Raw genomic sequence first — 25549 nt, 5'->3', positions numbered from 1 at the left:
TTTCAGATGGCACAGTGCCCATGAAACAAGCTGATTAGCACTTGCCCTGGGCTATCAAGGCAAGGCAATGGTATGTTTAGATCAGCAAACTGCATAACAATATAAATGTCATCTATTCTACAAGAAGCTTTGGCAGTATTTGCATCTTGTGCTTCATTGCAAGTATGTGCCAAAAAGAAACTCAAAGACATGCAAAAGGAAGACAGGCATGGGATTTGCCAGCCCTCCCAGTTGCCAAAACATGCTGTAGAGCAGTGGGTGCCTCATTATAATCCCCAAGGACCATCCACCAGGTGTCAGATTGTATGTAACATGAACACTACTGGTACATATATATATATACACATATAGCCTTTTTTGTTCAACCAGGCTCATAAGCAGAAAATGAAGCACAAACAGTGTGCCTGGCACTGTTCAAGACATGATCTGTATGCTTGCCCAAAAAAGATGGCATCTAGCCTAAACAGAATAGGCTTGGGTGGTCACTAGCTGGTTGTGCAACATCTTTGCTGACAGGGCAAACTGTAGCAATACCTAGCAGATACAATGGATAATGGGACACCGAGTTTAGGACACTAGTTGGAGTGCATGCCAGGCCTCTAATGGCCTGGCACTCATTAGCATTTGATTGTTACTGGAGACCTATATGACATGAAATGATGGTCTCGCTCCAATTCCTGGTGAGCAAATGTCAACACCATTATCACAGTAAACATCCATCTTTGTGGTCTTACCAAAAAAGCCAAAGACTGAATGGGAAGAAAGGCTGATCTATGTCTCATTGTCAGTGGAGGGGACTTTCCAGGACAAAGCTGGGGTGAACTAGCAGGGTTCAGAACTGTTGCCTGTACAAGTCCTACTTAATTTTTTAGCAGATGGGACAGGATGCAGGACAGGATACAGTGCAGGAAAGATGCACCAAAAGAGAGAGAATGCTGCCAGACAAAGGTAGGAAAGAGAACTCTGCAGATAAGCGAAAAACCATCATGGCCTGAAATTGCTAAGTGGATAGTGGAATAACACAGAAACAGAAACTCATTGTAAGTACATAACTGAGCAGGACACTGTAGCAAATTCAAGGAATATTTACCAGATTTCACAGGCCTTTCCCTGCAGTTTACATTTTCTTCACGCACTAGGAACCAATAGCAGCGGTAAAGGTAAACCCCTCAACTTTTCTGTGTCAATTAATCCAACAGCCTAAGGCAGAGCTTTCAGCACTCTGGAGTCTTCCTACAGCTTCCTCCTATAGCAAACACAAGAGCTTTCTGCACAGTTTGTGTAAATTCACAACTAAATGCTTTATCCTGGCTACTTACTAATTACTATTATTTGCTCTATCGAAGTTTTGTTTTCATGACAAATTTTCATACCATTTTCATGACATTTTTCATACGAACCACTTGAACTAACTGCTCTTCCAAATACTGGTTATGGGTGAGGCCTCCTCCTCTGAGATAGTCCTTCATTGTCCTGTATAACCTCACTGCGTTTCTTCTCACTGTACAAGTCTTGGTTTAATGCTAGAACCATAGCACAGACAGTAAGACTACAGAGTGACTCTCCTAAGGAGATTATGCGAAGAGTCACTTAGCATTAAGTTTCTATTTGAAAATGGAAGTTTTTTTATTCTTAGTTATGCTAACGAGAACCAGAAAAGATACTTCATATTTCTAATACTAAAGTGGAATCCTTAACTGTTTGAGAATCCTTAGTCATGCCCTTCTGCTACTGCATAGTCCTCATAAATTCACACTTACATGTTAACAACTTCTTTTATTTCTGAAAATAGATATCAGTCTGAAATACTTTTGTTTGGTTAGCAGTATCCAGATGCATTAAACTTCTATTATGTAAAGAGGATTTGTACTTTATACTAAAGTTTTCAGGAGAGAGATATTTAAAAGATTATGAAATACGCTTGTGAAAAAAATATGTTGGAACATATCCATCAATATTTCAGTACAAATTGTTGAAGCACCAGAATTACATCATGCAATTATCTTTCAGAATGTATAGCTCCTAGCACTGATCTTTATGTTTAACAGAAAAAATGGTTTAATACTTAGTAAATGAATGTTAATTGAGGTGCTGGAAAAAATTCTGTCATAATTCAATAATGAAACTAACACACCTTGTGCATTTGTTTAAAAAATGCTATTCTGACTGTATCAAGCATGAGTGGTCTTTTATGTGATATACTTACTGACACAAACCTTTACACAAAGTCTGATGCTTTCTGACTATTGATCAAAGATCAGATCTGGTCTCTCATAGCAAGCAGTGCCATACTGTATATGCAGTAAAGTCAGTGGTGCTTAAGATGAACTAGACAACTGGAGTCTGGCTCCAAGAAAGCATTATGCAAAAGGACTTGGATTTCTCTCAAGGGTTCTGTTTCTTTTACAGAAAAAAAACAATTAGAGACAATTCTGTTACGTCACAGAGTCAGTCATATTTTGTTTGGGTTTTTTCTTCTTATATACAGCCTTTGCAGAAATATTTCCTAGTTGTCTATCCATTGATCTTCCTATTTTACAAAGTGTTTGACAAATCAGTCTGGGGTTTGATCACAAACTGTGTCAATACGAGGTCTGTTTATGGCATGTATATTTAAGATGATAAACAGGGCAGGTTTTGCAATGGTAATGCAGGACATAAGAAGAGCCCAAACAAAGAATCCCATTGACATAGCTGTGTTTTGGATCTGGCCCACTGTGAATTTGAAGACAGAATAAGAAGCAGGATGACTATCCCCTTCCAGTAAATATGCAAAGTTCTCTCCTCACATACAATGGAAACAGTTCTACACTGATGTAGATCATGGTCCATGGATAATCAGCCCACTATTCACTTCCCCAGCTTTGCGGAAGCATAATCAGGAAAGCATTATGAAGAAAAACCTGCCCTGCAGGGATAGACTTGCTTTAATAATGTTTATGACTTGTTCATATTGTATTTATGCCTGGAAGTTGATTTCTTGGGTTTTCCCACCCTTCCCCCTCTTTCAGCCCCAAAGATAACTTTCAGGCTGATTCCTTCATCAGAACAAACAGGGGAAGCACCAGTGACTGATGGACAGTACTCTCCTCTCTATATGCTCAAGATCACATCTGGAAATAATGCTTGATTTTATCTAACGCACAGGTCAAAGCTCACCTTTTCCTGAAGTTCACAGATTAACAGGTTTGGACTGCAAGTTCAACACTCACCCTGGTCAGCTGCTGGCCTCCTGTCGCGCTTGTCTTGAAAACAGTCCAGATTCATGCCACAAACAGCAATAATAAAAGAAAATGATTGAAGACTTCCCCAGTATCTGCCAGGCTCACAATTTTTACCAAGCCTTACAAATGTGTCATCAACACTAGTTCTTTTAAAGCCATCAATCTTAGTCACCCAAATCCATCAGAGGAAACAAATCCCAGAGAGAAACCAATCTGCAGAGCAATTGCAGAAAGACAGGCTGTGAGAAAAAACATGCAGAAATTTGCTTCGTCTATGTACTCTCAGACACGTTCCGCAGGCAGAAATCTGCTGGGTTTGCTTTTGCTGTGTTATTCCACTCTTGATTTCATTGCTTGCTTCTGCAAAATCTGCCTCAGACTTCCCAATTTCCTGATGCTTTCAAAAGCCACCAAACACTGCAACTTGATTTGGCTCGTGTGGCAGTTAAATTTGATGACATTCAAAGGTATGCACCGAAATGAAATTTCCAGGGAAGAAGATATATAGGAATTGATAGGTTATAGGCATTTCTTGGGCTTTTTGTTACATTTCAGTGTTGTCAAAGTGCTTTGACTAATGCTACTGTAAGCTATGAAAATTCCCAGGTACCACTGATTTTGTGGCTGCCTGTTTGCTCAGGTGCAAAGCACCTGGGTATCCAGGGGTGACTTCAGTCACTAGAAACAGAACCTTTCAGACACAACTGCTACCCGAAGGGCAACTGGCCTCACCTGGACTTGCAAATGAGGAACACTCCTGAAAACAGAGCACAGCCCATTTAAACACAAACACTCCAAAATGAGACAAGGCCATCTTTACCATTTTTTGAACCAACCCATCCTGAAGCATGGAGCATGTTTGGGCTCCTCAAACTCCAGGCTGCACTGTGGCTCCTTCCAAGCCCCGGACCAGGTGCCCCCTTCACATAAACACTGTGAAGACCAGGGAAATTTGATCCAGAGAGGCTGAGCCTGAGACTGCCTTGAACTGCACTGAGCATAGCTGCAGAGCTCATAACCAAAATGAGAAAGATGGCTTTTACTCACAGCCTTGGGGCATGCTCTGACTTCTGCAAGGAGATGGAGCAGTAGGTGTCACTTTCAATGGCTCTGATGACCTCTTCTTGGCAGCAAGCGCGTGCATGCAACCAAGGGCAGGTGGAGGGGAGCATCTACGGCTCTCGTGCCTCACAGCTGCACTGGACTTAAATCTTCGTTCTGTTTTATAACATTAGGGTTCCTCCAAAAGACATAAAATAAAAAAGTCAGTCATGTTTTCACTCCCCGAGCACCTGTGTCAGCCTACAAGAAAAGCCCCTGAAAACCACGAGGTTTCTTTCTTATTTACCTCCTTCATCTTTGCTTATTTTCTATGAAGAAAAGTAACCCAACCTTGGCTTAGTATAAACGTAGCCAGAAACAAAAACCCTCTTGAATTCCTCTTCATTATAAATGGATTGTCAATGTGTTAAATAAATCAGTGAAAATGGAAATCCAAAAATAAATAGCCATCCTGCTGTTGCTATGACAACTCAAATTTTTTACCTGGACAGAGATTTTATATTTCACAGTTAGTAATCACTGAAAAGGAGGTTAACATTTTTTTAATCCTGTCACATTTCACTACCTAACCCCAACATAAAAAAAAAAAGGGGGGGGGGGGGATTATTTTTGGTTACTTTTTAGCAAATGAGGGAAGATCAAAGAGAGGAGCTATTTTTCATTCCAGACAGGAGAAAGAAGATATACAATACCATTTACAACAACATAGTTTATAACATCTACTCAGCCCAGAAAGGACAGAGCGCACAAAATGTTACAATAAGATTTCAAAGGCTTTAATGTGGCCCTGCTATGCAAAAAGCATGGCATATATAGAATATGATTAACGTAGCTTAAAACCGTGTTTTGGCTTTTATGTTAAGGCAATTTCACTATGGTTAAAAGCGACAGCATCTCAGAATGTCAGCAGGGAGTAAATATTTTGCAACTTGTGCCATCATTCATGCCAGTGAAATGTGTGTTTGAATGACCCAGCAGGCAAGGCTGCAAAGTTAATACACTGCCTGGTCCTTCAAATGGCAGAAACCAACCCAGTTCCAAAGTCCACAGCTAGGGAAGGCCCAAAGCACTGAAGAATCAGGTCCACACATTACAGAGGAACTAACTTCTGGGTTCCATCTGCCACATGGGGCAGGAAGAAACACTCTTGTCCTCTGGAATGGCAAACAGAGAAATTCAGCAGAGGAGAGAGGCAAGAGCCACTAAGGGGACCCCAGGTATCACAGAGCTCTGAGCTGGTATCACCTGGAAATGCCTCAGCCAGCCCAGAAAAATCACATAACGCTATTTTATTCCATTTTACCTGCTGTAAATAGTCTACTTAGTAACTCATTGCCTGGAGGCTGGTGGGTGTATTCACTACAAAATGGGTCAAATCAGAGAGTGCCTTCATCTCTTGGCTGGTACACACTTGCAAGCAAGCCTTTCCCTCACCCCGACAGGTGACAAAAAAATCTCAAACCTCTAAAATGTTCAGAAATTCAAAATGCAGTTAAAAAAAAACAAAACAAAACACCTCTTTAAAACAGTGTCACTTCAGTATGTTTCCATTGGCCAATTCTATTGTAAAATGTTTACAGTAACAAGACAAATTTTTAACACAACACTGTTTTGACCAAAATACTTTCTTCAGTTTGAAACTTTGTAACTTGTTTCCAAAGAAACACTTAGAATTTGGGGTAGGGGGGAAGCAGCACAGAATCAAACTGCTTCTTGTGAAAAAATACCTTTTGTCAGAAAATGTCTTGACCTGCATCAACCATAATTAATTAAACCCAGTCAAAATCTAGCCTAATGGCAATAAAATGCTAAATACTCCCCAAATCAGACACAATATCCTCAGCAGCAAAGTGATACATTCTCACAGAATCATACACAATATATCTGGCCATGTTAGATATGCTTGCATAGTTTTGTTACTAATGTATGCTCCTAGTAGCCCAAGTCTGTATCCAGTTACTCTTACTTTATATAGATAAGTATACACACATATGCATACACACTGTGATTGTGAAAGTGCTCTAAACAAATATGGGTGTTTGCATCCTGACTTGCCTGAAAAGCAAAGCAGACTGTTCAAGCAGCAGCCTGTGAAAGCAAGCATTCAATTCCACTCAGAGGCTCGTTTTCCTCTAAATGGGCCTCTCAGACTCGGTGACAACTCTTAGCTGCCTGAAAAAAAAAAAAAAAAACTGGCATAAAAAAAAAAAAAAGAATGTATTTTCCAGTGCAAAGTAATCCCTGTTCCATTGCCATGGCACCAGACATCCGTCTCTTTCTTTCATTGACCAGACGAGGTCCTCCTCAGCCCCTAGCTTCTTAAAAAAAAAAAAAATTTTTTTTTTTTGTTCACGCCTGTGTGTGTGCCTGAATTTGTTTCCTTGGTAAGAAAAGGAGTCACTAAAGTATTAGTTTAGGTTGATTGATTTTTTGGGGACAGAATAGGTTTCTGGGGCTTTGTAATCTCTGACATGATCTCAAAACAGAGGCTCTTCAGCATGATACAATATTGAAATAATGAAAGGAAGGCACAGCTTGCCCCTCGGAAAGACAAACAGCACAGTTTACAGACTGGAAGTAAAATCCTTTCCAAAAACTGTGATTTCTTCAAGGTAGAGTGAAGGTTTGTGAAATACAGGAGGAATACAATGTAATCTCTTTTTCTTTTAACTTTAGAGGAGTTTGTACACATGGCATAGTTCTGAAATACCCTTTATCATGACAGCAGCTGAGAACCTGTCTGTAGAGTGCAGCAAAACATAAAAAGAGAAGAAAAGCAAAACCAGTAACTAAGACAGTTTAACATGAAAAGGACAAGGGGAGAAAAATAAATATAACTATCATCAAAGACATACCAGTGCTAAAAAACATGCAAGTACTGCGGAGGTTACCAGACCCGCCTTAGCTCTGCCCCCAGGTTTTTGGGTGCCCTCCTGTCCTCTCCTACTTCCCCAGCTAAGGAAAGCCAACCCATTTCCAGCTTCTTTGGGTGAACAGAGTAGTACAGAAGTGCTGGGCCATGACTCAGCATCTCTTGCTTTGTTTCAGTAGATTATTGTATTTGGGTGAGTTTAAAAGACATATCTGATTGCACCTCAGTGGCTCTAGGAAGCTGCAATTCACCTTGTATGCAGGGAATGTTGCAGGTGCTTGGCTTTTTCAGGAATGACTCAGCACCTTGGCAGGATCAGGCTTTTTTGTGGCAAGAAAAAACCCACATGCATGCAACTGGACGTGCTGTGTGTGCTGACTTTTCTTTAAGGGAAAGAGAATCTGTGCTTACTTATGGATTTTGTAGGAAAAACAAAAGAAAATTTCTCTCTCAGACAGAAGGATATACATCTTCGGCTGTGTGTGTGTGTGCGCCTTCCCTCTAACAAGAGTCCTGACAAGACAGATGGCTTAGAATTGCCTAATGCCACAGTTCACCTTTTTATTTCATAAAAAAAATCAATTTTCTGTGGCATCCGCAGGCCAATGCAGGAGGAAGAAGAGAAAGGGAGCAAATGTATATGCAGTGCACACAGAGACTGTGCTACTGACGGCGCACGCGCCAGCACACACACACACACAAAATTGATTCCCTGTGGCTCCTGCAGCCTATCAATTTTGCATTCAGTGCAGACCTAGAGTGAATTTATTATTCCTCAGAAACTTTCTAGCAGAAAGGGAGATGGATACATTATGGCAGAGCCCAGGGTTTCAATCAGACATCTCCTGCAGTCCCCCTGCCGATTTTGACTCATCCCTTTCCACAGTACTTTGAAGGTAAGAGGGCACCTGATTTAAGACCAGCAGGTTCAACATTAAGGGTCACATGAGTGTTACTGGCGTTGTGGAATTTCCCAGAGGCACTATTTGGCATGGAGGCCCCATTATACTACAAAAATCTTGATATTTAGAGTGCAAGACACAGCAAGAAAAAAGGGAGAAGGAGAAACAGAGCTGAGGTGACTTAAAACACACTAATGGTATCACTAGCCACCAAACCAAGACACTGAGTCCAAGCCATTTACCAACCTGTAGCCCATAACCAATTCCTGCTACCCAAGGCCAAGGGGACCCTTTTCTTGGACAGGCAGGGCAAAGTTACCTTGCAACGTTCTGGATGCTTTGGCATTGACATCTCTCAGAAATAATCTCCCACTCCAGTAAGGAAAATATGTCTCCCACAGCTGGCACAACTGTGAAACAAACTTCTGTCTGACACTTCCATGTGTGATAGGAGCACACACAGAAAGCCAGAAGAAACTTTATTCTATGATAGGGATCCATTTCAGGGTTAGGATTTCTAGGGCCCTAGGAAATAGAGGATATTTTTCTGTTCCAGGAGAATCTGGGCACCGGGAAGATGATTCTTTGGCTCATTTTATATGCAACACTGGGTTCAACATCCATGTTCAGTCTCTTTTGCCATGTGCAACCAGGAATTACAGTAAATTGAGCCCAGGAGGGACAAAAGAAGAGAGAAGACTGCTCATCTCATCACTCTCCCTGGAAAGGATGGGTAGCAGTAAGAGAATGCTGCTTCCTTAAGCTGGGGTGGGGGTGGGGGGGAGGCATTAAGTGATCTCTCTTTGCTTTTAGTTCTTTCTTTCAATTTAACCCAGTTTGTAATTCAATACCTTCCCAAGAATATTTTCCTGCCTCCTTTTAAATTGTCTGGGTAGGAGTCACAAACTCCAATGTGATTACTGCTGCAAAAAGGAAGAGAAACATGATGGAGCGAGATGGGCAGATGTTAGACAATTAGTCAGGAACATGTTTGTAGCTCAATGACCTTTATGATTAGATTCAGTTTCTGGAAGACAAAGCTTGGATATGGATATAAAGTTGGCTGTTTACCCCCACCTCTGCTTTTAGCCAAACAGAATCTTGGTACCTACACCCAGAAATATATTGCAGTACTTCCAGCCCAGAAGTTTCAAACCTGATCTCCCACGTCATTCTCTCACCCTACGTGCTGTAATGGATCTGCTCTTAGCTAGGAAGACTGTTCATGGCAGACAGATCAGGTACCTGATGTGAACATTTTTGCCTGTTGTCTATCCATGCCTCACACAACCAACCCCTCCTGAGGATGCTCTAGGATTGGCTCAATTGCCTTCTGCCCACCATGATGTCTATCTAGACAAATAAGATTTAAAGTGCTACCAAATTTCATGCCTTGACTTCTCATAGGAACAAACGACAACACCAGCTGCCAGACAGGGGAGAACCAGTCTCCCTCATTGTCACTTCTGCAAGGCGCACTGAACAGAAAGCCACACCAAACGTAGCTGAGCTGCATCCAGCGGCACATACATCCAGTTCAGCTCCCTTATGCAGCGTGCAAATTAACACCAGCAAATGAGTTACGCCAGGGTGAATCTGATACACAGCAAAATTACATCCCGCTGTAGAATTCCAAAAAGGTCTTCCACCAGGATAATGAAAACGATACCTCTGCGATGTAGTTTGCCAAAATCCTATTGTTTGTCCTAGTCTGCAACTTTCCTCCACAGCCAGTTCCACAGGCTACCAGAAGAGGGGGATCACATACAGTACTGACGAAAAGGTGAGTTTACCACCAGAATCCGTTTTCCTTTAATGGATTTTTTAAAATAATTTAATTTTGCCCTTTTCCCCTCCATTTCCCACTGGTGACAGAAAAATAGTACGAAAAAAAAACCCTCCTTTCCAAAAATCCCTGTGCCGTGTGAACAAAGCTGCAGTGAGTGAGGTCAGGTGATAACATAGTAGTTTATTGTGGTTTTCGTAGGAAAAAGCGTGGTTGTAAGTTAAATCACATCCAAAAAAAGAAAAAAAGTTAGAAATATTTAGTTCCTGAGACAAAGTAATAATGGAACAAAAAGGAATAATAATAGAAAATAACGGGCCTCTGAGCAGCTTTTATGGACCTGATTCAGGCTCCACACATAAAGCTGCAATGAAGTAGTACAATGCTGAAAAACAGAGCCTGGCTGCAGTAAGCTGGTGCAGAATTCAGACCTACTGGTTTCTTTCTTCATTTTTTGGAGAGAAAAGGCCTTCCAGCACACAGAAGGAACTGAGCAGAAACCTTACCAGTACCACCTGAAGTGGGGAAGAACCCAATCTCTGGATTGGCTCAGACTTCATGTACCCCACTAGCAGTGAAAGTCTTAAAATATACTGTTAGAGCCAAAGAGAAATCTTAGAATTCAAGGAAAAATCTGGAACTCTAAAAGCCATTAGCAGCCAATGAAGAATTTACCAGCTTTTCCTGCCTAAGGTTGCAGTCTCATTAGCCAATCTTTAGGTAGTGAGTTGGCTGAAATGAGTTCTCACTCCTTTTCTGCTGCCCATCACCTGACCCTATGCCCGCTTTCCTAACTCAGGCATGCCAGGACACTGCACAGCAGTCAGATCCCTGCCTTTTCAAACATCCCAAAATGCTCACTGTAGCAGTGCACCCACAAGGTACTCCAGTGCCTTAAAGGCACCTGAAGAATTGCAGTCACAATGACAGAGTGGGCTTTCACTTTGGTTTACAGTTATTTATTTGTTTTGATTTGAGGAGCAGGAATGCCTAATTTAGCAGACGATGACATAATACAGAAGTGGATCAGGCACCCAAATCCTATAGGATGCCAACCAAATGCCTGTCATAGTCTTTTTCCCCATCCCTTCTAGCATGGCGATGCAATGCATTACCATGCAACAAATGAAAAAAAACCCCCACAATCTCTTTAGATATCGTGGGCCAGATTCTCTACTGATCCAAATCTGAACCAAGGAGGGATGTACGCTGATTTAGTCAAGGTGGAGCCCAGGTGCTTCCCCAAAAACCCTAACAAAAAAATGAAACATATTTTCACTGGCTTACTTTCACAGAAGAGAGAAGCCAACTTCAGAAATAATCCAGCCAGACCCCTAGGCAGAAGGAGACAAAAGCAAAAGCAAACCAGGCTCCTTCTGGTGTTCGATGCAGCCGCAGTACAGCCTGGGGGCAGGGGAGTGAGTCTGGCCCAGGAAGGGCTGGGATCTGGGACCCCAGGCTGGACAGGGCACACCCGCTAACCCCTGAACAATCGGATGAGCAATCTTTGCCAGGAACAAAAGACATCTGCTGAGTAAAACACAAACTGACTCAGAACAAGGACAAAGCCAGACAGTATCACATGACGCGCCAGTCTGTTCCAGCAAGATGCCAGGGTCAACGGCAACTAATGCACCCAATAAGTCAAGAGGAATCAATAATGCTAAATAACTCAGTGTCTTCTATATGAAGCAAATCAGCGCAAATGCAGTTAAAACAGGCTCTGCGCTCCACACGCTGCAGACTGAAATCTGATTGAAGTCCGTCATGTGACACATCGGCACTGGCAGTCTGAGGTTCCCACAGCTGCAGTAAAATGTCTTTTCAAGCTTGATACATGCATAAGGCAGGTTTGAATATGGATGTTTGTTACCCATCTTTTTTTAGAGACCTAAAATGGGAGGAGAGCAAGGAGACACTGGATTTTTAGAAACAGATACATATTAAACATGCAAAGAGGCTGTTTAATAACAAATCCCACTTCCAAATCACCCCCTCACCATTAAGGTGTATTCCAGCTTCTAAATGCTGTCTGTGCATTTATATGTGTACACTCACATATATGCGTACAAGAAATACATGCCTACCTAAATCATCCGTCAATAACCAAGCCAACAATATAGATGTTGCAAGCATAATCGACTGTGCCATGAGAAAGGTGTGAGCCTAAAATTTGGAAGGATCATCGTTAGGGTCCCTAAAATGCCATTCTGCTCTGTTTAACCTTGGGTCATGTCACTTAGCCCTTCTGTGCCTTGGTTTCCCTTTTGTAAGACAGGGCACCATCACTGCATTCTGCCGCTGGAATGTTATGACATTAGCAAAATAGGACATGCCCTGATGTTACAGTAATGTAGGCCAGGTGAGAACCTACATTGTTGGTGTGAGACAATTATTATTTGGTTTAACCCAATTATTAACAAATCCTTTACTCAAAGTTAATGACAACTCAAGAAAGTATCAAACTCATATTAGCTAATATTTCAACACGTCCTTCTTTTTCTCCATGGCAGACTTGGCATGCAGATGATCATCGTTACACAAAATGGCTCACTCATTTCAACCTATCTTTCTGAATTGGCAGGTGATATCCTAACTATTGTCCTTAAAGATAACACTAAGAACAAATATCCCTTCCTTATTTGGATTCAAACTCAGATTATATCCCCCAGGGAAGCAAGCTCAGCTCATCACTTAGTAACTTGTCTGACCACCTGTAATTCAACACAATAATTCTATCAGCATATACTGAAAAAAATGAACATTGATTTTTCCCTTAATAAATCTCACAAAGCTGTGGAAAGATTACATGCTCCTTGGAAACATACTAAAAATTCTAAAAATTATTGTGTTCATACTATGGGATTTTTTTAAAACTAATTTTCCTTCTGAAACCATTTGTACCAGTTGAGAAAGAATACAGTATTTAAAAGTTCAATTTTTGATGTTTTAATATCTCATCTTTTATTACTAAAGATGACTATGTGCATCTATCTGTATACATTCAACGGTTCAGTCCACCTTGGCAATTCCTGGAACTATAATGGGAATTTTATTGTTAGATGGCACAGCACTGTAGGCAAAACCACAGTCCAAAATGCATGAATGAATTCTAACCAATTCAAACCAAGAAATACAGCAAAGGGAGGAAATGCAGAGGGAGGCGGCGCTACTCAGGAACCTACATGTAAGAATAACTGAATAGAAGTAATCTGAATCAAGGAGTAACAAAACAGCAGAGCAGCACACATTGCTTTCCCTGGTATTTCTCTCTCAGTCATCTAAAGGGTTCATTTAACCTGTGCCTAAGTGCCTCTGTGGAAGAAAATGCAGATTTTTATGCAAGTACAAATGACTCATCACTTAAGCAGGAGGATCATAACCCAAGTCAGCAATTAAGTTAAAAGTAAAACTGGTAACTTAGATAAGCTGCAAAGACATGAGCAAAGATGAGCGTACATCAAAGAGTGAATGGAAAACACATCCAAAATATGTTAACAAGCACCAGAAAGTCATGTCTTGGCCTGAAAAAGTGTACAGTTCAACACAGAGGCCTGTTACTACCACAGCAACCAAATACAGAAAAACAGATTTCTGCAATCTGCAGTAAAAAACCCCATGGGAGAAAGCATGCAAATGGTGGAGTACTGCTGTCCAGAGGACAAGGCAGGAAGTGTTGAGATTTCCTCCATTTGATTTCCCACTTCCCCATCAGTTCTGCTCTCAAATATCATGGCGCATGGCTGGCCTTGGTCATTCATACACATTTCTCTACCCCACAAGCAACTGAAATACAGGGCTTTCAGGTAGAGAAAGGCAGACAAACGCTTCTCTATGCTCCAGGCATAATAACGGACAAAATACCACACAGAGGCTTTTATAGAGTAGGAGAAGAGAAGGAATTAGGAAAGCTAACACCAAAGAGGCCCCAACACTCCTCTGAGCTTCGTAAAGCAGCTGGGTGAAGTATTGCAGGATGAACAGCAGTAAGCATAGATATTATTGTTATTATTGATTATATAACATCCCATATTGCTGCATTTTCAATTCACCCACAACCACCTCCTGAAGCACTTACACTGTCACTCTGTTCTTATGTTGCCCTAGTTTCCCAGCTTCCTTCTATCTAGGTAAATATAGAGGCCCCATCTCTGAAGCAGCCGAGTACCTATTATATCCTGCTGTTTCTCCCTCGCACTTATCCTATTATGCTATTACAGCTGGTGTAGGGTCGTGTGTTTTCTATTTTGTGACATAATATTGTGGACCCAATTCCACCATCACTAACACACCAGCACACAGGAGTGCTGGTAAGAGCACTTCATGTGGTAGAAGTCAGGGCTACAAATGGTTAGACTGCTATCACTCGGTGGGAATCAGGATCAGCTCATTCCCTCAGATACTGTTATGCCTTCCATTTATGTACAGATTACCATTGTATATATAAAGACAATACCAGTCTAAAATAACAACCATAGCAAATACAGCCACTTAATATGTGCAAATAGAGACAACCTGGATGCATGTCAGAATGAATGACCTCTCTCTCTGCCTTTTAAGCAGAGGAATGTATTGGGACTACTGTTCTTCTCGGCTCCTTCCACCTTCTGCAGCTGAAGGTACTGGAGCCCTGACCAGCAAAATGGGAAGTGTGTGGTGCCAGTGGTATATGGGTTTTCCCCTTCTCCTGGACTCTTTGTGCAGGGGAATTTTTGTGACCTTTTTTCCTTAAAATCTCCGCTGACATTTTTGTTCTTGGAATGAAGTGAAAGTGACCCCCTGGGATGCTCTGCAGTGGTCACTGTGTCCAGCAGCAGTTTGTTGCACCATTTTGAGCCGGTGTCCAAGAGGGGTTTGAGCCTATGTACATCGGGCCCAGTACACTGTGGATGGAGAACAGCTGATCAGGAGAGCTCCAAGCCAGATTTAAAAGCTTTGAAAAGAGATGGGATTTAGCAATTCAGAGAGAGTTCTCCACTACAATAGCAATGTAATTTTTAAGCCCAAGCTGCTGTTTCTTTGACATCAGGTCATGTAGAACAAAAAAGTAACTCACAGCACACTGGATACCTGGATGTAGCAGCTACAACAGCAAACAATGGAAAACCAAAGAAGGTTGTATACCTGTGAGCACAGGTACAATATGCAACAGGGGAGGAGGACTGAGCAGAGATGCAGGATCTGGTGACAGAGAAGGCTTTAGCCTGTCATCTCTGCCTGAGCAAAATACAGTGCAGGCAATGAGTATGGCCTGCAAAATTAGCACACAGTCCCTGTGACCCACTCCATAAATATACAGGGCTTATTATTTCTATTACTACACATGTAGAAGGTACCAAGCATGACTGGGTGATAATTTAATAAACGCAGTATCAACAAAGAGTGAAAACTTTGAAAGCAACGGGAATGAATCCCCTCAAATTAACAACATCTTCTGAGCCTGAGCTGAAGCGTACATCATTTTTTAAGAACAGAGTAGGTTCCTAAATCTCTTTTCAAATTGCTGCTTTCAGGGAGGTCACAGAAAAGCCACTGCAGTGCTACCACACCCAGGTCTCAGCTGCTTCGATTCCAAGCCTTGGCAACAAGAACAAAGTTCCTGGACCAAGACTGACAACATAGGGACAAGGAATTATAAGCACAATTCTATCCAATTCAGAACTATCAAATGATTGCAGAAGTAGTACAATTATCAATTAGTTAAGGTCTTTTGTCAAAATCTTCATTTTTTTAATAAGGACTACAATGAGAATCTCATTTGTATTGCAAATCTTATGTTGTATCCATATTTCCTGTTATGGTTATAGCTAACCTGCTTATCAGAAAAAAAAATTAAAAATATGCAAGTAGATTAAGAGCAAATTCTGCTTTTGGGTTCCTTCTCCTTCTCTGACTTTTAAAACCGGTTGCTCTCATCTGTCTCCAGTGCCACTGAAACAGGGAAGTTGATCAACAAGGCTAGTTCTTAATTCTGAGGAATATGGAAGCTACTCAGCCAAAGGGGATCAGGAGAGCACTAGAAAAAACATAAAGAGGAAGAAGGGACATTTGTGATACTCAGGTGCTTTTGCCCAAATCAGCACCATCCCTGAGCTCTGAGGATTATCTGCACTGAGAGCATTCCGTAAACTAAATAAAACAATAAGAAAGTCCTTCACCATTTCAGTTAAGTGAATTAACCACCATCTGTCTGGACCAGACTAACTCAGGGAACAAGCTAAGGTATTCCTGTATCTCTTCCTATGAATGGTCTTGAGGACTAAACCAAAATGGGCTCAACTCTGTAGGAAAACTCAATAGGAAATGAATGCTGTTGACCTGCCAATGACTTCCCTGGCACAGCTGAAGTAGGCTCACTAAGTAACAGTGATGCAAAATGCAGTATCACTTTACTGAGAAGTATTCCAAAGAGTCCAGTGCATGTTAAAGTAATGAGATTATCGCAGGGAGGTCACTTTTGTCTACTGTACCATTTTGGTGGCTAATTTCAGCCAGCAGCTTCTTGTTTAGAGGGGTGAAAACCCCACTCTAAATAAGTAGATATAGGATAATCCACACATTAGGAAGAATTTGATTCAAAATCCATTGGAGCTCCCTGAAAGACTCCTACCAGCTTGTTGGCTGTTGAACCAGCTTCCATGAAGTTAAAGCTTTCTCAGATAAGACTCTTTAAGAGGGATATATTTTTTTTTAGTAAAGACTGCCTTGATTTGACCAAGATTCAACTGATGCAGATGTTAAATCTCATGTTATTTTATTCAGAACAGTCCTATTGGCACCAGTGACACATACGGAAAGCAGAGTCATTCCCCTCAATCATCCCATAAACCAGAATGTCAGCTGTGTTCAGTCACGATTTTCAACCATGCCATCCTGGGTGAGGATCCAGCCCAACACTCTTATGGTGTAATGCTGCTGAATTTTTGCCACAAACTATGTAATCCTATTGAGACATCACAGCTTAACAACTTGTACCTTTACAGAGATCTTGACATAAATTTCCCACTCTCTGCTTTCGGTTTGCAATTCTTGCCAGAGTCAGTCAACCATTCACTAAAGCCAAAATCAGTTCCCAACAAACACACCAAGCTTTGGACTTCACTGAATCAAGAACAGACTCATAACTTACAGTAATTTCATAACCTGAGCATCTTGTGTTGTGTTCAACAGTTCATGTGGCAAGCACAGACATGTCAACTGAGGAGCAAACTTTGCACTTCATTTTAACTGAAAGATTCAGTAATAGTACAATGAAGAATGTATTTATAAAACTCCTGCTTGTTGAAAGAGCAGAGATTTTAAACCTACTAAGGCAAATGCCAGTTTGCACATCTATCCCGTCTCTTTTTAATTCTTTCTTTATTTTCAAATTCCCTACAACTTTTAAGGGGGTGGGGGGGATGTTGTGTGTTACTGTGATCCACTGTCCATAATATCATGCATTCCTTTGCAACCACTCTAACATCCTTGGTTTACAGCCTGTAGTGGAGAATCCCACTGAATTGAAATGATGTTACAATGAGAGACAAAGCAGTCAGAGATGAGAATTAGGTTTACTGTTTCTATTTCTCTTGTAATAAAACCAGTTATCATCATAATCAATACCCGTATTTATAGTGGGTTAGTCCATGAAGACATCTAAAGGCACCTCTTCTTTTCTTACAGTCAGCCTGTAATGTCACAGAAACAAAATTATGCATAGAGTTCACAAGCTTTCACCTACAAACATGTAGCCTAAGGCTTTTTAGCTTGCTAGTTTGTCATAGCTACCTGGACTGCACCCAGGACCTCTGAAGTTACAGCAACAATTCTTTACAGCCTGAGCTGTGGAATCAAAGTCTAAGTGCCAAGACAGACCCAGTTCCTCTGCGATCTGGACACTCCAGGGATGCACAACAAACACTGACTGGCAAACTATACCCTTTTCTGAACAGCAGAGACTGGCCTGGGGCATGTCTGTTGAGCTTCCACTAATTATGATGACAACAGTGTTGTCTAGAACACACTAGCTTGACCTAGAGTTGGGAGGCTTCAAGAAAGTCTCCATTAGCAGCATTGTGTCACATATCTGAGCTAAGTCTGAAAGACCTATTATCCCTCTGTATCTCTGCATTGCTCCAGGGACAGAGATCAGCTCAGGACCTAAAAAATATAATGGCACATTAACCTGGCATAATTAGCTTCTGCATCAGCCAGGCTGGTCCTGCTCTAAGCATCTGAACTAACCCATCTGCAGTTTGTTCTCTATACATCACAAATACCCACTGAGTGGAACAGCCAGCTGGTGAGTTCAGGGGCCAGATCCAGTTCACAAGGCAGAAAATCTGGTCTCTGGGGAGGCTGGCTGATCAACAGGCCAGACAAACTAGTATTTCTGTGTGCCTGCTTAAGTGTGTGAAAGGGCAAGACGCAGGTCAGCAGCACTTACTAAGCTGCCAGTAAAACGAGGCACACGTCAGATGCATACCAGTGGGTTACACAAACATGTGTTCACTCACATGTAGTTTCAATGACTTTAACCGGACCATTCACGTAAGCACAGTCACACACGTGCAGAAGTACCTGTAGGATTACAGACCAATTCTGTGCATAGCCGGCGCCTATATGATCTGTACATTAAGGGAAAGATTAGCATTTGATGTCTGTTTCAAATTGTAAGCAGCCCTGCTGCAATTAATCCCAGCTTGGTTGATAAATCATACTACTACACTGAAATGACAACATGCATTCTGGGAAACTAACACTGTCATCTTTAGCCACAACAAGTTTATTTTAAACCTCAGAACAATGAAGGTTTGTCACTGAGTCCCTTGTCTGATTTACTCTTTGGAATGCAGCTTTCTAAAAAGTAAGAAGCAGACAGCCCAAAAGATCATTTACCAAGGTTTAGATTTTTCTATCACCTTCTGGTTGGAGGCTTCCAAAACAGTGATCTGTGTCCTCAGAAACAACATATTGTGTTAACGACTAAAACTATCAGGTCGATATATGGAACGTAAATATTAAAGAACACTCATTCATCAGCACTCAAGGAAGAGGGTATATGCCTTGTGATGAGTTACCTTTCCATACATATTTAACTGCTGAACACTTACAACATGATTTTACTAACCGCTGAATTAAAATATATACTGGATTAATTACTGCCTTTGAAGTAATGCTGGCATTTCTTCAAATCTCTCTCTCCCCATTCAGTTTTTCCTTTTATAGTATTTTACACACTTTACCCACAATAGTTAAGTCCATCCTGGAAAGTATATAAACCTAAGTAACCATCTTAAATCAAGTGAAATGACACATAAATACTTATTTTTATTCCAACATTTTTCAAAACTTTATCAAAACTGAACCTTTCTCCCTTTCTTTGCAAGAAGATGTATATATATATATATATCTCCCCCAGGATTTAACTAACCTATTATAGCTTTAAACAGATTAATATATTACTGAAAAACTCCTGATCAGATTTTGCTTTAAATTAAGGTCTTAGTTTTTATCACAGGCTTATACCAAATCCACTGCTAAAACCTGGCAAATAATATTTCCTTTCACACAGTTTCTTCAGGTTTAAAAGGAAAAAAAAAAAAAGGCTATAACTATAAGGGCAACTATTACAATGAAGAAATGTTCCATGATCTAGACTTATTCCCAAAGCCCGTCTTTATGTCAGAAACATGAGATTTGTACAGCTGAATTCTCCCAGAAAGCTAGATCCACTTTGCTCAAGAAGCATAGGCCTATCATCAAAGACAGACTGAGGGGTGTGACTTATACCAGCTGCAGCTCGAAAAAAAAAGTCAATCTGACAGATGCAGTCTTGTTGTGAGATCCCTTCTTCTTCCCCATCACAGGTTTGTCACATGTAGGCACTGTGAGGACTGTGCCCCTATATTGTGTGGGAAAAAAGCAGTAGTCCCACCAGCCAGAGAAGTATGGGCAGAAGGCACCTTCTGCAGCTCCAGGTATTGGGAATTTAGTAGATATAATGATATTGATAATGTAAAATCATGTAAGAGAAAGGCTAAGCAAGTTTCTTCCTGTAGGAGCCACAAACCTGCAACTTGTCCTATAAGATCTTTAACAGAGATTCTTTCAGACATTCAGTGTTTGGTAGATTATTTATTCTACCAGATATTAATATGTTGCCTGATAATTCAAAGATGGAACACATGCAGTAACTAAAAAGAAAAAAAAATCCAAAAAACAAACAATAAAATATAAAATATGTAAATAGAAAATGCATATTTCTCAGATAGGCAGATGGGGCAGTGTGACATTTGCACACAAGGCAGATTTCAGGACCTTTAGATACGAGAATACTCTCCAAGGAGAAAAAAAGAAATTTGATTGAACAGGTATATTACTCCACCCAATGTTCTGACCCCTTCTTGGCTTGGCCTCAGTCTATGGTATCTCCACAGCCCTGCCCCAGCCAGCCTCCCACAACAGAGCCCATGATAGCATCAGCTGGTCATCCATCTACCATGTTCCATCAACCTGGAGCCTAAGGAATGGCAGACCTCCACAACAATTTTGCCTCACTTCTGCAGGTGCAGCTGGGGAGTTACCCTCTACCCAGATCCCACCTCAGCATGCCCCAGTAGTTGGTAAGTATTAGTCTGAATTACTCTCTTATACCAGAGATGAGGCTGCTTCTAATGGATTTGCCTAACATCACGCACAGCAATAACAAGCTGCCAGTAGAAAAGGTGGCACTACATACAAGTTCAGTGCTCATGGGTAAAAGCTTTAACAGGCCACATTTCCTGCTCCTTCCACTGGCCTGAGTTAATGGGTTTGGATGTTCATAATTCCCCAGCATCAGGCCACCTACATCCACCAAATCATAGGATAATTCAGGTTGGAAAGGACCTTGGGAGGTCTCTAGTCCAACCTCCTGCTCAATGCAGGTTAGCTCTGACATCAAACCAAGTTACGCAGGGCTTTATCCAGTCCCTCATCGACTTCGTTGCTTTCAGCAAGACATAATCCTCCACTGGTAATCACCACCACTATTTGATTCCCATTGCCCACTGCGTCTTGCAGAATCTTAATGCCAACTGGGCATTTTTCAGAGCTGCAGCTTGTACCTATAGCTTACCTATTATTTATACAGAATTCAGAATTTATAACAAGAATAAATTAAATCACTTGATATGATGTCCTGACTCAAGCAGTTTATCAGCTTCTTTCACAACAAAACAAGCAAAACAAGAAAGTTAAACAAATGAGGGAAGAACCACCATGGTTACAGTGAAAATACCACACAGTTCATTAGATACGTGCCCACAGACTAGCTAATCTCTCTACGGCCTTGACAAATATGCAGATACATTAGAAGAATAAATAATTTCAAGGTGTCAATACTGAAGAAGTGAGGGTTTAGGAGGGATTTGCATGTTGAGAAGGTGATGACTTGGCAAAGACTGGAAGAATTTTCTATACACAGGCAGGAATATGAACCAGAGATGGATATCAAGGTAGGTATCATCAGCAGACTGGAGGGAGATACAACCAGAACCAAATTCTGAGGTAAATTCTGTAGGAAGAACATGACTCTATGCAACTGGTTTATGGCACTCTCAGCATTTAAACCTAATGTTGACACATTTCTTAGGTATCCGGGGCCAGATCACTCCTGCATTCAGTGTCCTCTCAGCTAATTATACCTTCTCTCTGCACAACGTATTATCAAGCTTCTTAATCTCATCCCTTTATCATTTCACCAAGTGATACAGGATGAAGCTGGACAATATAATGAAAACCTGTGAGGGACAGGAAAATTAACTGGCAGAGCTTGATTTTTGCTTTGATAAAAGCCTGAACAGGCCTCCAAACTTACAGAAATGAGTGCACATTCTGTAGCAACTGAAAAAGTAGACCAGGACCTACAAGGTGACAAGTGCCTTCCATTAGACTTCAGTCCCCTCTTAAAGCGTGGAAAAAAATGTTGAAAAATAAGTGGCAGGTGGAAACATAATCTGTGTATGTCCTCTTCAAACCTGTAACTCAGACCCAGGTTAAGTTCTTCATCATAGTCAAAGTCAATATAAAGAAATAAAATAATGTCCACGATTTTCAGCACAATGCACAGCACTTCCACACTTGACTACACTGGTTCATAAATAAATGAAAGTGGAAATCCCACACACATGTTGGAGAAAGCAGTTGTGTAGATTTCAAGCATATAAATAAAACTGAAGTTACACCACACATAGTTTTCCTACTGAAATCATCTTGTGGCAAACTGAAACCCTGCAAAGTTGAAATGATGTTCTGAAATCTGAATTAAGACTGATGTTTGAGCACATGAGGCACATCAAAATACAGCAATTGCCCTGAGTTAGAAAGAAAACAACAATTATGAAAAAAATATTTTTTCTTTCTTGCCAATATTGTTGAACAAGAAAACATGCGAGTTTTCTGTTGTGCTAACATACTAATGGCTTTCAAAGTTCTGTTTTTGTTAAAGTATGTCACCTGTTTTGAATAATGAAGAATGAAAGCTGCCAGCATAAAACTGTCTCAGCCTCAGGGAAGATCAGACCAAGCAGGACAGATTCCCTGACAGTTTTACACAACTTCAATCTGCCTCACATCCTGCAGTTGAAGCAGATCTCCAATTGATGTTGAACACTGCAGCAGTTTTCATCAGGAAAGGGTCTGTCCCCTTACACTCTCTGTATTCAGAATCTTTCAACAGACATAGTTAACCACAGATTTGCACTGATTTACTGAAAACCAACATAATCTTACCTATTAGAAGAATAATTGCCTGGCTAGTCTTTCACTCCACACTTCCTTCCCAGCTTCCCATGGCTAAATGAGTCCCTCCGAGCAGGCTTTTCCCAGTGGAAGATAATGTATTCTTCCATGTCTTATTTCAGATGTTTTCACTTTTAACAGGGATGTAACCATCCTATTTTCTGCCTGTCAAGCTGAAATTGCTTTGCTCCTATTGAATAATACCTAATTCTATAAAGAAGCATATGGAAACCAGCGACAAACCCTGGGAAACATGCCGCCCATGGCATGCAAAGCCTACCTGGATACAAAATTCATTGCAATGGCTTGGTTCTGGTGTTTTGTAAACATAAAAGACCAGTAAATGCAGTGGGTTACCTAATCAGTGATTTAAAGTGATACTGCTCTACCTATGTGCACCTCAGGTGGTAACAGGATATGGATTTGGAATTAGTAAAAGGTCAATAACCCAATGGTTCAGCTTTTCCTGACATGACTCGCTAAGGGGTAGTTCTTGCATTTTGGACTATATAAACCGGCCATATTCATAAGCGTGTAATGTCACACAGGCCAGTGGCAGGGTGTGAAAGAACACACGGGGGGTACAAGAACCTGCCTTCTGATTCATTAGAAAACTGTAATGAGAAAATTTATATGTGTGAGAAGCAAGCACTTCTAAGGACTCACCAGCGAAGCTCCAGCCAGGGAAAAAGTGATACTTGCCTGAAACCTCAACGTGGGATGGAATCTCTGGAGAAGAGGCAGTAGGTGAGATCCTCTGCTTGTGTCTTGGATGGGTATTTCATGGAGACTCCTGGCCCTGACACTTACCTTCAGAAGAATCCAGATGACCCTTTCCCTTTGTTGTTTATATGCAATTCCCACTGAAGTCATCAAGTTACTCCTATAGGGGCAGGTGGGGAAAGAAAGAGAAATTTATTCCTATGTAGAGCAGGACTATAATGGTTGTGCTTCACTGAAATCCCACAGGGAAAAGTTAAATAGGTGCCTGGGTCTTAAGCTGATACTGTACACAGAGCACTTCAACCTCAGATTACAGAATGGATGTGGCAGGGAAAAAAAAGCCTTTTTATTTTGTAATATTAAAAACCACATGAACATAAGTTGTCTTGATAAATAAGGAGATAAAATTCATTTTACAAATTAAACACCAAGTGAAGTTTTCCCTTTGCTACCTGAAACAGCTCTCTCTTAATCCAAAGGCTGTAACAGTTCTCCAGTCAATCCCCCTGAATCACTCTTTTTTGCAGCAAAATACATACATCTGTGGGGCCAAACATTTCTGTCTTTGCTCTGAATAAACTTCTTTTTCCTCTCAGGTAGACCTAATGTTGCAGCTACCACCACCACATTCTGACTGACACTGTGGAATGTCCAGACATGCAAAATTCCACCCCAGTTTTTTTGGAGAGATTAATATTTCCCTATCCAGACCTACCTAAAGCAAGCACATGAAGTTATTGAAATATTTATTACCAAATTCTGGAAGGTCAGGCTGATATCACTCCTACAAGCATGGGTCCAGAGTAATGACTGAAAGTCAGGATTTAACCCATATGTTTGCAATCAGCATAAAGTCACTCAATGGGCATCTATCATCAGAAGTGTAAAATGAGAGCTTTGCATGCATAGCTCTCACTGTAAGATAAGGCCACAGTCTCAAAAAGCAAAGAAATGAGCCAGGCCTGATTCTGATGCTGCATCAGTATTCAGCTGTGGTTTCAGTGGGACAGCTCGGTATTTACACTGGAGTAAAGGAAAATCAGGATTAGGCACGATCTGTCTCAGAGAGTCAAGCGACCAGAATTGCTCTACACATGTGAGTCCTCTTCCCCATTTCTTTAATCTCTTACACATTCCAGGTTTTCCATTCAGCTCCAATGACAAAAGATTTTACAAAATGACAGTCCAGATTGAGAGAACAGAAATGACAACCCATGACAAAAGAAATACCAAACTTTTATCAACGATAAGTGCTCCTTCCACACAGACACTGGTCTGCAATGGTAAATACAAGGCAGATGTTGAATGGAAATTAAACATTGTGCTCCCAGTGTGGCCTCAGATGCATTCAGAGTTTGATTTAAAACAAGGCCAGAGTTCTTTCATCATTTCTTCAAAAAGTTTCAATTCTAAAGATATTCCAAACAAACACATAATTGACCTAGAACTTGACAATGCTAGACAATATATATGTGTAAAAAGGACTAATGCAAAGAATAAAAGGCAAAGCAAGTTGTCTTGTAGGAGGGACTAAGAGATTTTGTTCATTAAATCACTTCTATTCCAGCGTTCTGAGAGTTAGAAGTGAATTCAGGTGAAATATCTTTTCCTGTATCTTTCAAAGTAAATTAACAACAAACATTTATCATTTGGAAGACTCTGACGACTAGATATTCCTAAACATAACCTAAACAGGACCCTAACTATTCAGCAGCTTAAGGAGTTTTTCTCTGCAAGCTTTTTTAAGACTTAAACCGTATGTAAGTCTGTGAAAGCATTCTGCCTGTTATTATTAGACATGATAAAATAGCAGTAGATTTTTGCAATGACTTAGATATTCAGACTCAAGAAGCACATATTTGAACAGTCTGTAGTGTTTTCTTTTTATAATTTCTGATAACATAATAGCTCAGTCAAAATAATGTAATACTAGACTTTTGAAAATTAAATCCCCAAACTGCTAAATATTCTGTACAGTTAGGAGAGTAAGCATAAATTTAAGAGTTGAAAAAACACTTGTATTTACAAAAACAGTTGAAAGCATAAACCAAATTGCATTTGCTCGTCTTTTACTTGGTTAGATTTTTTAAAAACAAAAAAATATTGAAAGTGAAATTACTAGATTATTTACAACTTGAATATGTAAATATCTTTGCACTCTTCTTGGAAGCCATGTTTTAGAAATAATTTCCTTTTCTAAACAATTTAATCTCAA

At 40.6% G+C, this 25549-nt stretch overlaps 1 long non-coding RNA gene across 4 annotated transcripts in view; it reads right to left on the bottom strand.

The window, feature by feature from the left end:
* The window catches only part of LOC119158295, a 152755-nt gene that overhangs the window by 87894 nt on the left and 39312 nt on the right, over nt 1-25549 (bottom strand). For 3 of the 4 annotated variants that reach the window (XR_005107829.1, XR_005107828.1, XR_005107831.1), the window contains exon 3: nt 1091-23494. This is a non-coding gene — a long non-coding RNA (uncharacterized LOC119158295). The remainder of the gene's footprint in view (nt 1-1090; nt 23495-25549) is intronic. The other variant, XR_005107830.1, reaches the window with a different exon arrangement.

Source organism: Falco rusticolus, chromosome 16, assembly GCF_015220075.1.
Source record: "Falco rusticolus isolate bFalRus1 chromosome 16, bFalRus1.pri, whole genome shotgun sequence".
Lineage (NCBI taxonomy): Eukaryota > Metazoa > Chordata > Aves > Falconiformes > Falconidae > Falco > Falco rusticolus.
This window is presented reverse-complemented; position numbering and strand designations above follow the sequence as displayed.